The 14,468-nt window shown below is 31.4% G+C and overlaps 1 protein-coding gene across 1 annotated transcript in view; it reads right to left on the bottom strand.

Moving 5' to 3' along the window:
- LOC129947926 (gamma-aminobutyric acid receptor subunit beta-like) overlaps window positions 1-14,069 on the bottom strand; it is a 37,797-nt gene extending 23,728 nt beyond the window's left edge. Inside the window, exon 1 of the mRNA XM_056058692.1 lies at window positions 12,195-14,069. The gene's annotated coding sequence lies outside the window, so the exon portion shown is untranslated. The remainder of the gene's footprint in view (window positions 1-12,194) is intronic.
- Window positions 14,070-14,468: the final 399 nt, after the last annotated feature.

The raw sequence follows: 14,468 nt of genomic DNA, 5'->3' as shown, positions 1-14,468 counted from the left end.
ACATAATCGACCAAGTGAGCAAACAATTAATGCGATTGTGACCAAGTTTCGCACTCAGTTTACTTTATTGGACATTAAACCAACCACACGAATGCGTGCAGTGCGTACAGAAGAGAATATTGCGTCTGTTTCTGAGAGTGTTGCTGAAGACCGTGAAATGTCGATTCGTCGCCGTTCGCAGCAATTGGGTTTGTGTTATTCGAACACATGGAAGATTTTACGCAAAGATCTTGGTGTAAAATACAGCTCGTGAAAGAGCTGAAGCCGAACGATCTGCCACAACGTCGAATTTTCAGTGAATGGGCCCTAGAAAAGTTGGCAGAAAATCCGCTTTTTTATCGACAAATTTTGTTCAGCGATGAGGCTCATTTCTGGTTGAATGGCTACGTAAATAAGCAAAATTGCCGCATTTGGAGTGAAGAGCAACCAGAAGCCGTTCAAGAATTGCCCATGCATCCCGAAAAATGCACTGTTTGGTGTGGTTTGTACGCTGGTGGAATCATTGGACCGTATTTTTTCAAAGATGCTGTTTTACGCAACGTTACGGTGAATGTTGATCGCTATCGTTCAATGCTAATAAACTTTTTGTTGCCAAAAATGGAAGAACTGAACTTGGTTAACATGTGGTTTCAACAAGATGGCGCTACATGCCACACAGCTCGCGATTCTATGGCCATTTTGAGGGAAAACTTCGGAGAACAATTCATCTCAAGGAATGGACCGGTAAGTTGGCCACCAAGATCATGCGATTTGACGCCTTTAGACTATTTTTTGTGGGGCTACGTCAAGTCTAAAGTCTACACAAATAAGCCAGCAACTATTCCAGCTTTGGAAGACAACATTTCCGAAGAAATTCGGGCTATTCTGGCCGAAATGCTCGAAAAAGTTACCCAAAATTGGACTTTCCGAATGGACCACCTAAGACGCAGCCGCGGTCAACATTTAAATGAAGTTATCTTCAAAAAGTAAATGTCATGGACCAATCTAACGTTTCAAATAAAGAATCGATGATATTTTGGAAATTTTATGCGTTTTTTTTTTTAAGTTCTCAAGCTCTTAAAAAGTCACCGTTTATATAGTTACTTAGAGTTTTTTAATATTCGCTTAAGTAGAATCTTATAAAAATGATGATTTTTGGTCAGTAAAAATAATTGAGACAGAACGTCCGTACGTTCAGAATAAGATCATTGTATGCATCCAAGACATTTTTTTTTTGAAATCTTTTAAAATTAAAAAATTCTAATTGGCAATATTTTTATAAAAAATATATAATAAATGTCAATTCGATTTTTCTTAAACTTTGTCCTGATGTTTAAAACAATATTTCTTATAATTAAAAAATTAATAAGAAGCTCAGTACATAACGCTTATAAGAAACTTAAAATTTGCACAATATTTGTTTCTTTTAACCGAGTTTTTCTTATATCCTTACAACGGATATAAGAAACAAGTTTCTTATACGGATATAAGAAACAAGTTTCTTATACGGATATATCCTGGAATGCCAAACATTTATCCTAGGCTAAATAATTGTCTGAATTCAAACACGGTCTTAAAATTTATCAGTATAAAAATTAATTTTTTTAAACGAAAAAACACGAAAATAAAACAAACAATTAAGTCTATATGTATCTATACCTAACTTTTCAAAATAGGTAATCATCCATTGTTGTTTGAATCACGTCTTCCTTGCGCTTCTTGACAAGAATATGTTCGATGTTATGTATGATGTCATCATCACCATCTAAATATCTTTTCAAAACGAAAAAAGCACGCAGAGCTTCATTTCTTGTTGGTTTTGGCAATGTTATTTGCTCCTTTTATTGTTCGTCTTCGATTTGCTGGTCAATTCTTTCAAAATCACCATCTCGTACTTCGTTCAAAATTTCGGTATCGTCCAACTCCCCAAAGCAATTTTCATTTTCCTCACCATCAAAATTTTCACCGAAGTTAAATAACTGTGGTTCAGGTTCATTGCACTCAATTAAATTTTGAATTGAAAACTCATGTCATTATCCAATTTAGATGATGTAACAAAACATTGTGCATACCTTGGTCTTCTTCGCTACTTTTAAAAATTCCAGACTTTTTAAAGCAATTTTGTATAGTTTGCGGGGTAACAAGCCACCAAGATCGTTTTACAACCTTCAAAGCATTCAGTAAATTATTCTCGTAAGAAACTTTTCATATGATCCCTAGTGCAGGTGTGCAGGTATGACAAAAAAAATAATTTGTTAAAAATAATTATGTGCATATATGACATTTAAATCGTTTTTTTTTTAATTTTTCATGTTTTTTAAATTTTGTGATTTGTTTGTTTGTTCTTATATCCAACCAACTTTGCATGAAAAATAAAAGTTTGTGTTTCAGAAATGTTTCTTTTATCAGTGTATTTCTTTTAAACGTGTTTCTTATGAACATACAATTCAACATTAAAATATATGGGAAAGTTCACGGTGCTTTTGTTGAAGTTTTTTCTAAGCGAGGTTTTCTTATAAGCGTGTTTCTTATAAGCGATAAATGTATCTCAAGTTTTTGAAAAGATATTTGAGTCGAAAATCATTTTTTACCAACTTTTGTTAATATTTTTGGTTTTTAATTTTTTGTACAAAAACTGTCAATTCGATTTTTTTCAAAATTTTACTGAATGTTGACAATAATATTTTTTGAAAAATAAAAGTAAATTAAAGCCAATATCTCAAATTTTTAAAAAGATATTTGAGTCGAAAATCAATTTTTACCAACTTTTGTTAATTTTTTGTTTAGGTTTTTATTTTTTGTAACAAAAACTGTCAATTTGATTTTTCTCAACATTTTTCAGGATTCCAAAAACAATATTGCTTATAAGATAAAATAAGCTTGAAGCCTAAATTTCAAGTTTTTGAAAAGATATTTGAATCGATATTCAATTTTTACCAACTTTGAGTAATGTTTTTCTTAGATTTTTATTTTTTATAAGAAAAAATGTCAATTCGATTTTTCTCAAAATTTTATCAGATGTCAAAAACATTATTCTTCGTTGCACAAAATTGTTTTGTTTTTTTTTTCAGTTATTTTGATTTATAAAATGGATTTTTTTCAAAAAATATACTTTTTTGATATCACGTTACACTATATTATATAAAATTTAACTCAATTCTATAGCGTTTTTGGTTCGTAAGATATTTAGGGTTAACCAAAATGTTCACCTTTTTTCAAACTGCTATGGTAAAAAAACCACCCACGCAATTTTATTGAGAGCCCTTTCTGCATCTTTCTGCCTTATTTTCTGAATAAGAAAATTTATTTGAAGTCGATATCTCTTCTGGTTCTTGAGCTATGGACGACGAAAAAACGTCGCAAACGTACGGACGTACAAACGTACGGACGTACAAACGTACGTACACACACACGCACAGACATCTTTCTATAAATCTTTTATTTCGACTCTAGGGTCCTTGAAACGTCCAGAAATGTCAAAATTTTCAATTTGACAAATCTTACCCATTACAATAACTTCCTGTGGGAAGTTAAAAATATAATTTTGGTTAACTCAAAATATCTCACGAACCAATAACGCTAGCGACTTGAATTAAATATTTTATTTTATATTATAACGCAACCTGTTCGGTTTTTTGGAAAACAGTCCAAATAACTTTTTTTTTGTGTAAACCAAAAAAACTGAAACAAAATAATTGTGATTTCGAATGTTTTCAAAAAAAAAAAACATGATTCAACCTCCAAACTATTTGAATGCAACTTTTGTTGCATGTTACTGACATGTAAATGTAAAACCCTAAACAAAACATTACTAAAAGTTGGTAAAAATTGATTTTCGACTCAATCATCTTTTCAAAATCTTGAGATTATGGCTTTAAATTAATTTTGTCTCATAAGAATGTGATTTCAACATTCGGTACAATTTTTAAGAATAATTCCACTGAAAACTTTTTTTTCAAAACACGAAAACGTTTAAATTTTTTATGCAAGACAAATTTGACAGACGGGATCGGAAGTTATCAGTTGCATCCCAGCTTCTTTTTTATTTAATTTAAGAAAATAATGCCTTTTGGATTGTTATACAACTTTACATAAATGATGATAACAACATTTATTATAAGATGAAACTAGTTTTAAGCCAATATCTTTCATTTTTGAAAAGATACTTGAATCGAAAATTAATTTTTACCAACTTTAGTAATGTTTTTGATTTATCTCGATATTTTACAAGATGTTGAACGTTATTCTACGTTGCATACAGTTATTTAGAATTTAAAACCATTTCTTATTCGTAAAAAATTCGAAATGGCACAAAAAATTATTTTCAATTTTTTATTTATAAACAAAAATTAATTGAATTCTTTCTTTCTTAATTTTTGGAGAGTCCTTTCTGTGTTATGATCTGTAAAGACAAATTTCTTTGAAGTCGATATCTCTGCTGGTTCTTACGATATGGACGATGAAAAAAATTTTCTAAACGTATTAACACACGCACACAGAGACATCTCTCTAAAAATCGTTGATTAAAACTCCAAGGGCCTTGAAACATCGAGACATTTCAAATTTTGACTTCCTATATAAAATGATTATTGATTTTTACCTTGAGAACCAAGAAAATATTGAATTAAACCTATTTTTTATCTCACACAAAATATTGTTATTAATATTTTTTAAAACTGTTAGAAATGTAATGGGAAGTTGTGAATATGGTTCGCATCACAGATTCTTTTTTTTATTTTACCTTATGCTCTGTTTTCATTCATTTTGTGGTTAGTTGAAAGTGCTGGAATTTGACTAGCAAAACTGTGTTCAAATTACGACTACGCCAACAATCGTACAATTTTGAAATAAATAGAAGTATTACTGATGTCGGAAGGCCTATGCACGCGACTCAAAAATATTTCCATTGCAAGTGCAAAAGTTTCTAATAAAACATTTTAGAATCCTTAAAGTTAGCAACTAGTGATTATTTTGGGTGTTATTGAGAAATTTCCTGTTAACGTTAAAAATTAACTCAACAGTAATTGTTCCTGAGGCGACCCTTTATAATACAAAAAATGTGTTTAAAACATGTATTACTGGTGTGTTTTATTTAGCTTTACTTTTAAATCCGAAAATTGAATGACCCCCCAACATTTCAAAATGTTTAGATTTAATTTGGAATAAATAATACAAAAATATTACTTAATTGGTTTAAAAACTCGAATATTTTATCAGGAAACAAATAAAGCTCCAATTTTTGAATGAAAACTTCTTAAGTTCTTAAATTAAAATTTAGTATATAATGTACAAAAATGTAAATGCTACCAATGGGATGTTAAAAGCGTGAGGTTCATCCCAACCTTATCTCAAAAAAATTGTTATTTTGTTATTATAAAAGTCAATTTTGTTAGTATTTTTTTGTTACAATTTCATTCATATTTATTTAAACTTTAAAAAATATTTAACTTTTGAATTGTTTAAGGGTGCTGATGTAGTCAACTCATAAATGTTAGTGTAGGCCATTTATTCAAAAATCCATACAAAAAAAGGCTTAAAGTGAACAAACACAAATTTATTTTAATGAAACGACAAACAACATAAAGAAAGTTAAAAAAAAAATCAAATTTAAATTTCAAACATTTTAATTCACACACTAACCAATTTTAAAATTTTCTATAAAATAAAAAATCCTCCATCTTAAGTTTTCTCTCTATACCATTTCATAATGGCATCATTAAACTTAATAATTTGAACCTGAAAACAAATTTAGAAACAGTTAAAAATCTGATATGAAAATAACACAATTAATTCGTTGCTTTGAAAGTTAATTTAACACGCATCTACTTTATAATTCTATACAATTAAATATCAAAACTCCTCTTCTAATGGCTCGTTTGCATGTAAAAACGTAATGTCTTTAGTATTACTTCTTTTTATGTCCTCTAAACAAGGACATTCCATCATCACATTCATTATAATTTCTCAATATTTCAATTTCAAAGCAACAATCCGAAATGTTAACTTTTAAATTCCCAACAGTTCTTATTCCGCTTATTCTTGTGATGTGTGCATCGAAAAGCTCAGTACTAGAACTCAGTGAACTCATTGTTAAAATTCACAAAGAAAATTCCCTTAAAACATTTTGTTTCATTGGGGAAATGCATGAAGATTTGTTGATTAAAAACCTTAACATGCACTTAGTTCAGCCAGTTTTGATATTTTCATCTTTGAGCGATTACTTCAAAGAAATTCCCATGAACAGTGCGCTTCTAGTGGTTCATGGTCGAAGTCAATACAAAGAGTTTAAACAACAATTCCGGGACTTGCAACATTTGATAGAACCAATGGAAGTTCGAAAGTTCGTTCTTATTCATGGAATCAGTCTCGATAGTCTTCGGAAGTATTTTGACTTTTTCGATAGCTGGAAATTTACAAGAATTTTTGGAGTTGCTGATAATAATATTTCGTATGCATTTCTTCCATTTGCTGACTCAAATATCCAAAAGCTTTATAAAGATGTCTCACTACCAAATGCACTTAGAGATTTAAATGGTTTCGCATTTCGTACAACAATTTATATGGATATTCCAAGGACCTTTAAGTACTTTAATGCTCAAGGACTTCCTGAACTTGGAGGATTTACTGCACAGTTATTCTTAAGATTTCTCCATCGTCACAATGCAACTTTTCAAGAAATTCATCTGAGTAATTCGTCGAAATTGTCAATTCCCGACATTGTATATGCAACTTTAGAGAAACGAATTGATATCAGTATGAATGTTTTTACCAAAACCCCAGGACTTTACCTCTGTAAAGCGAAACAAATGACTAGGACAATAATGGTGCCCATAACTGGTTACATAAATCCCAACGAGTACTTCCAGAGGCCATTTTCCTTAAAAGTTTGGACACTTATTGGACTTTCAGGAGCCTACATAACTTTGATGGATTTTTTCGTAAAGAAAATCCTCAATTCAAAAGCTGATTTTTGGAAAAGTTTAAGTGAAGTATTTTTGTCATTCCTGTCGAAATCCACAGAAGGATTAACGACGACATCATACCGCATCAGAATTCAAGTATTTTTGTTTGTTTTTATTTTGGGAAATTTATATTTGATTTCTGTCACGTCATTTCTTAAGGTTTTTATTAAGATAAAACAAATTCGAACACTTCAAGACCTCATTGACAACAATATTACGGTGATGATGCAAAAATTAAGCTTTGAAATGATGGACAAGCCGATTTGGTTTCCTGTAGGGTTTGAACAAATTCTCAAAGTAGTAGATTATCATGTTTACAATAGAGAAATTAATTTATTGAACAATACAAATTTTGCTTATTCTGCGGGTGAAGATCGTTCAAAGTTTCTTATTGGAGTTCAGAAGCGTTTTGGAGAACCATTATTTCGGATGATTAAATTCTCTGAGGCTAAATATGAAATTGGCTATTTGTTGGATTTACATTCGCCATTTAGAGAAATTCTTGATACTATGATATTGGATGTTACAGAAGTTGGATTGATTCAGAAGTGGGATTACGATACAACAGTGCAATCTATCAGTGCTGGATTTTATGTTAAAAACTCTTATCAGGAAAAACATTCGCTGTCGGAGACTGTAGCAATTGACTTGAAAACGTTGAGCTTTGCTTGGAATTGTCTAATTAAAGGTTGGATATTGGCAAGTTTGATATTTGTTGGTGAATTATTTATTCATAACGTCCAGGCGAGAAAAATATTAACTTTGATGGAATTAATTTTTAAAAACAAAAATTATAAAAACAATTGAAATAAATACACACCTTTTTGAATATATGAATAAAGTTAGTAAATGAATAATCAAATGTATCACAATTTATAAGTTGTTTTGTAGGCCAAATCTATCAGATGAATCAATATCAAAGTCACCTAACAAAGAGGATAGTGTGCCAAAAAAGAATCAGAAGCCTTAAAATACTCTTATAGAAGTTGTATTTTTAAAAACAAGATGGAAATAATTTTGTGATCTATAAAATTTTAATCTAGGAAACAGAAATAAAAATAGTGCAAATCATTTAAAAGTCCGATGAAATTTTGATTTTGAAATATTAAAAATCATAATTGCTCGGTTACAAAGAATTTTTAAAATCAATCAAAGGTACCGTTTATAAGGGCTTTGAATATATTTTGGGAAATTTGTAAATTGTTAGATTCGTTTCGAGCTTTTTTTTTTTGTTATTTTTGAACACATGACGGGTCATGTTATTTTTAAAACTAATGGGATGCAACACTCTCTTTATAACTTCAAATTTGTGTAGTTTAAATTAAATGTTTTTTTTAGAATATCACAATTTAATAAATTGTTTTTGGAAGTTTCAGTTACAGTTCGTAGAAATCCACTTGATTTAGTCATAAAAACCACAATGAATCATTCATTATTCATCATCAAAAACATTAACTTTGTGGTCTTACTATAAAATCACTAAAAAGTAAAGGATCACATATCTTTGAAATCGCAATCAATAATTAAGTTCAAGACTACTTTTTCTTGATATTCTGTCCGAAAGACTATTATAGTGGTATTTTCTATTGATCTTTTTTTCAAAACTACACAATGTTAAAACAAAAATCATAATATCCATAAAGTCAATTTTGAAATTTGTATTTCTAGTAGCTCCTTTCTATGAGTTTTTCTAGTTGATAAAAACGTTATTCATTGCAGTATAAAATTATTCTGGATTAAAAAACTTTTTGTAAAAATACCTACATAATGTTTATCAATGTTTATTATTTATGAATATATTTTTTTTTTAATAATAAACACACACTCAAGGGGATATTACTACCCTTATTATGCAGAGGCACAGTGTGAGCACTAGGAAGAGGAGAGAGGGTTTAAAAAAAGATGTCGGTGCACATCGGTTTTGAATTCCTGAATATTGCAATAACTAGGAAAGACAGAGTGTGGTAAGGCATTCCACATTCGCGTCGTACGGCTAAAGATCGAATCTCTCTATTTGACAGTACGGCCGAAGTTGGGCTCGAGGGTATACTGATGAGCATTCCTAGAAGCGCGAGTATTACGGTTGAACTGTTTAAGGGGAGGAATGCAACTGGCTATTTCACTAGAGCATAAGCCGTTAAAATAACTGTAAAAAGGGTCAGACAAGAGACCTTACGACGATGTTCAAACATCATCTATCAATTTAAATGATCTACGTTCAATACTATCCAAGAGGCTTAAGTAAGTTGCAGGAGCACTAGCCCAGAGATGGGAGTTAAACTCAAGCTTTGGACGTATGAAAGTCTTGTAGATAATAGCAAGCAGATCAAAATTGGTGAAATATTTCTTGCATCGCCTAAGGAAACCCAAACACCTTGCGGCATTTTTGGCGACATCGCGTATGTGATCATTCCACAAGAGGTGGTTGGTGACACAAATACGGAGAATATCGAGGTGTTCAGTCTCATTGATGAAGTGCCATCCATGGATATGGCAAAGGGGGTTTTGGAAGCATCAAATTCCACGTGGTTTTTTAATCCCCATTGAGCAATGCTGTTTAGGTCGGAATTTATGAGCTTATCATATTTGTCGTTGCAGTGCCACATCCGAAAAAGAGGGATGTGAATCTGAAAATGAATATGAAGACCTAAGAGTACTATCGTCAGCGAAACAATGTATTGGATTAGATGTTGCAGACCGGAGATCTTTAATAAAAATGAGAAAGAGTGTTGGAGATAAAACAGAGCCCTGGGGCACACCAGTATTTATTTAATGTTTTTCAGACTTGAATCCTTCCAATACTACTTGTATTGAACGATCCGAAAGGTAATTACTAATCCAATGAAGCAGGGATTCATGCAAACCGAAAGCACGCATTTTCGATAAGAGAGCCTGATGCCAAACCGTATCAAATGCTTTTGAAATATCAAGTGCAATAATCTTACTTTCTCCAAAACGATGTAAAGATTTGTTCTACTGTTCGGTGAGATGAACCATGAGATCACCAGTTGACCTATCGCTACGAAAGCCGAATTGCCGGTCATTAAGAAGCTTTCGATCTTCAAGATATTTTTTGAGCTGATAATTAATCAGCTTTTCCATGACCTTGGAAAGAAGGGACGTAAGTGCATTCGGTCGGTAGTTAGAGGGTAAGGAAGATTCGCCTTTTTTGGGAATAGGCTGGACAAATGCCGTTTTCCATCCGCTCGGAACGAGACCTGAGGAGTAGGACAGATGAAAAAGCTTATGCATAGCGGGGATACCATCCGGACCAGCGGATTTATGTGTGTATAGATCTCTTAGGACTCTTGCCACAGTACGAGTGGAAAAAAAGATTGGTCCCATAGAATCACTAGCTCGCTCAAGTACAGGAGGAGTCATAACACTCACTGGCAGCGTAGAATTGGCGGCGAACTGCCTAGCAAAGAGATTAGCTTTCTCTAAAGAGCTAACAAAAGGAGTGTCATTGATGCGACCTACACTAATAACTTCAAGTCCCGTTTGTCCATTTGTCTTGCTTGCAACCTTAACAAATTGTTCATAACAACATTTTTTATGAGATAAATAATTTGAAGTCAATATCTTTCTTTGTTCCCTTAATAATTGAGCCGGAAATTGTTCCTTATCAATTTGTTGTTGCTTTTTTTTGAATTTGTCGAATTGAAAAATTTAACATTTCTCTACGTTTCAAGCAACCCAGAATCTAGATAAAATATTTTTATAGGGATGTCTGTGCGTGAGTGTGTATATAACGTACATTCGTCGTCCATACCTCAAGAGCCAGTAAAGATATAGACTTTAAATAAATGTTGTTATAAAGATAATAGTGCAGAAAGATGAGGCGAGGCATTCAAAAAAATTGAGTGGTTGTTTTTTTTAGCATAGCAATTTAAAAAGTTGTGTTTTTCTTAGAGATTATCTAAAAATACTAACAATAATTTGCATAATCTGATTTCGAAAACTATTTTTTAACCAAATTATAAGTCGAAAACAAGAAAGAGGAGGAAAAGCTGAAATTAGTTTAAAGCCAATATTTTAAATTGTTAAAAGGATGTAAGATATATAACATATATATTTTAGTAATGTTTTTTTTATGTTTGTATTTTTTTTAAGAAACTGAATGTCAAAGACGTAATTCTTCATTGCATACAATTTTTTTGAGATAAAATCATTTTTTGTTCATAAAATATTCGAGGTGTTAATTATTTTTCTTCAGTTTCTTGATTTATAAAAGAAACAAGTTAATTGATTTTCTTTTTAAAATTATACAAGTTTCGTACCAAATCACATTGTAAAATACAAAATTTGATTGAAGTCACTAGTTCATAGTGGGTAAACCAAAACATTCACTTTTTTTTAAATTGCTGCATTAAAATAAACACAAACGCAATTGTTTTAAAAACCTCTTTCTGTGTCTTTCTTCTATCATTATTTCTGTATAACAAAATTTATTTGAAGTCGATATCTCAACTCATTCTTCGAGAAACGTCAATTTTTTTTCATTGACACGTCGTCGTACCAATTATAATAACTTTCTATGGGAAAATAACAACTTCATTCATAAAAAAATGAATATCTTAAAAAAATAAATTTTTAAAAATTATGGAACCAATCAAAATTACAAAAAAAAAAAACCTGAGGTTGTAGAGTATAGCCCTGTTGTTGTCGGAAGCTTAAGTGATTTAAATAACAAAAAGAACTTTTGTGGAACCAACTTTTTCTAAGTTACAATTCACTACTAATCGATTATATTCGATTTTTTTAGTTTTCCAATAATTTTTTTTATCGTATTTACGTATTTATTAAATTTCATTTCACAAATTTTCAAAACCTGATGTTTAAATTTATTTTTGTTAAAGTTTGCTATTCAAAAAATGATGTTCTAGTTTCAACAAACAGAAACAGAAACCAAAGGTAAAAAATTTCTTCTGAAATTCAACTGTTGAAAATTCAGATAGTTGTTTAAATCAAATATCAAAGTCACTATTTAATCTGTCCTTTGACCCACAAAAACCAACTGCACATATGGTAGAGGAATAAAATTTGCCGCAAAAACGAATTTAATATCGAATATACTCTATTTTAGTTATTCAACCACTCAATCAATCAATCATCCTTCATCTGTCAAATTGACATTTTCCATTAACTATACTTTCATTATAAAATGTTCACTAAAATATTAAAATAGGTTTTGGTCTGCTATAATTTACCCCCCCCCCCCCCCTCTATCATCTTTCCAAACTCTGCACTCACCTCTGAATTATTCCATGAATGTGAATCATTCTCGTTTGTGAGGCTCACAAAAATTTCCACCATCAATGGCCTTTTATGTGATTTCTGATGCTGCAAAATGATGCACTCTGTATGTCAAATAAATTTTATTTCGATTTCACACACACTCACATAGATATAAAAATGTATTATAATTACTACACTCGCAAACACAAAGAGCCATATAGCATTGCTTTATAGGCTATAGCAAAATAATAGCCCCGCCAAAGGAACGGGGCACAATGAGTGTGATTTCAAAATGACGTATCACTCGACACACATTTTAAATATTTTCCATAAAAAAAAACACACACAAAAATAAGAAAATGGAAGAAACACACGAAAGGATAAAAGGATATTCTAAACTGAAAGTTGAGCGTTGAACGCTGAAGGGTAGGGTAGGGTAGATATTATATCCTTTTTGCCACCACCCACTTGCCACACTGCACTCGCTCAACTTGTCTATCCTTTTCCTCTTTTGCTTATACTTTAAAGGGTTGATTGCACACAGAAACGTGTATTATCACCGTTAAACTCTTGAATATATAGATAGATACTATTTTTAAGGTTTTCTAATTCGTCCTTTCTGGGAACTGTTTTTTTTTTCTTAATTTTTTCTTAAGCTCAACTTTATTTAACTCTCAACTGATGTCCTAAAGTTTGCTGCTTGAAGAACAATCCACTTGTAAAAATCCTTGATCGGTATGCAGATAGAAATTTAGGAGAAAAAGGACTCCTCCTGATGATGAAGGTACTCGTCGTCGTTTTTTATGTGTGTGTATATGTTGGTGTGGTTTAGTGTGGAAAGCCACTTGATGCCATAGCCACAGAAGATTAACGTTGTTATCCTTAACCGTATCAGTTGTATATGTGGTGTGTCGTATAGTGTAGAGCATCAGCAGGATATCACATGGAAAAATAATTTCACTAACCGCACTTAAACTGACCCATTTAATTTGTGCCAGCAACAGTACGCTCGTTAATGCGACAGGACCGACAATGTGGGACAGTGATCAAGCACTAGAGAGTTGACATCCTTGTATATTATAAACACACATAAGCACACAATTCACACACAACCACATTCACATTTAGACACTAGACACACTCACATAAGAGTGCATTCAAAAAATTAAGGACAATTAGGTAATTTCAATATTTCCTCGAGTGAACTTTTTGTTGGCATCGAATTGATGCTTGATGTCTTTTCCATCGAACATTCACTGCATTTTCTTTCTTTTCTTTTCTCGTTACATTTCAAGACGACTCTAATTTCACACTGCCCTCGTTTTGTGCCCTTCAAGGACTTGCACAAAATTATTGTATTATTCACTTTCAAAAGTGAAGTGAAAATTATCCACTTTTTTACATAATTTTTTCTTTTTTTCACTTACATTCCTCTGGAGTTGTTCAGAAAATTATGTGACCCGTTTTCACTCTTTTTCTCGTTTAATTTGAAGTATGTGGAATTTTTTTTATTATTTTACGTTCGTCCGTTCAACCGTGACACCTTTTTTCCGAGAGGTACGTAGCTATAACGCAAAGGCTGTTCAAAGTCGTGAAAAAGAAAAGGACATTTCTTTTTTCGAGGAAAAGATAGATATTACCGTGTGATAACGGGATGAAAAATGATGCGAAAGTATACTCAGTTAGACGATAATGAAATGATGGATTTGCGCATTTTGATTCTTTTCTTTTTTTTTATTTGTAATATTTTTATTTTTCCTTCGGTTCTTATTGTTGTTTTGCACGCACCGTGTGAATTTGGAATAAAAATATATATGACAAAATGGAGAGGAAAGTTACTTTTATTATGCGCGTGGATGAGTAAGTGAGAAATTTTTTCCGTCTAGAGGATGTCGGATGCTGTAGAGAAATTATAATCTATGTTATGAAGTTTGGACTTTAAAAAAGGAAGAGCTTTTTGTGTTTTTGGAGATTCGGCGTATTGTGAAATGAGAGTAAAATGTGTTGAAGAAGATAGCTTTTTTGAGGACATCATGCGACATCTATATGTTAGATTTTAAACGATTTGAAAAAAAGTTAATTATTATGTTTATAAAAAGACAGTATGAATTTAAACTTTGCAGCTTAAATGAATGCACAAATAATTACGAAAGAATAATTTGAATTAATATAATAAGTATACGCCATAGTGACCAACATCAAATTTACATGTGTTGTTCTCACTTTAAAATAGATATACTTATTTTTAAAAAATATATTTGATATTTGTATCAACCTAGAAGACTTATT

Source organism: Eupeodes corollae, chromosome 2 (genome assembly GCF_945859685.1).
Source record: "Eupeodes corollae chromosome 2, idEupCoro1.1, whole genome shotgun sequence".
Taxonomy (NCBI): domain Eukaryota; kingdom Metazoa; phylum Arthropoda; class Insecta; order Diptera; family Syrphidae; genus Eupeodes; species Eupeodes corollae.
The sequence above is the reverse complement of the archived record's forward strand: the minus strand, read 5'-3'. Positions and strand labels throughout refer to the sequence as shown.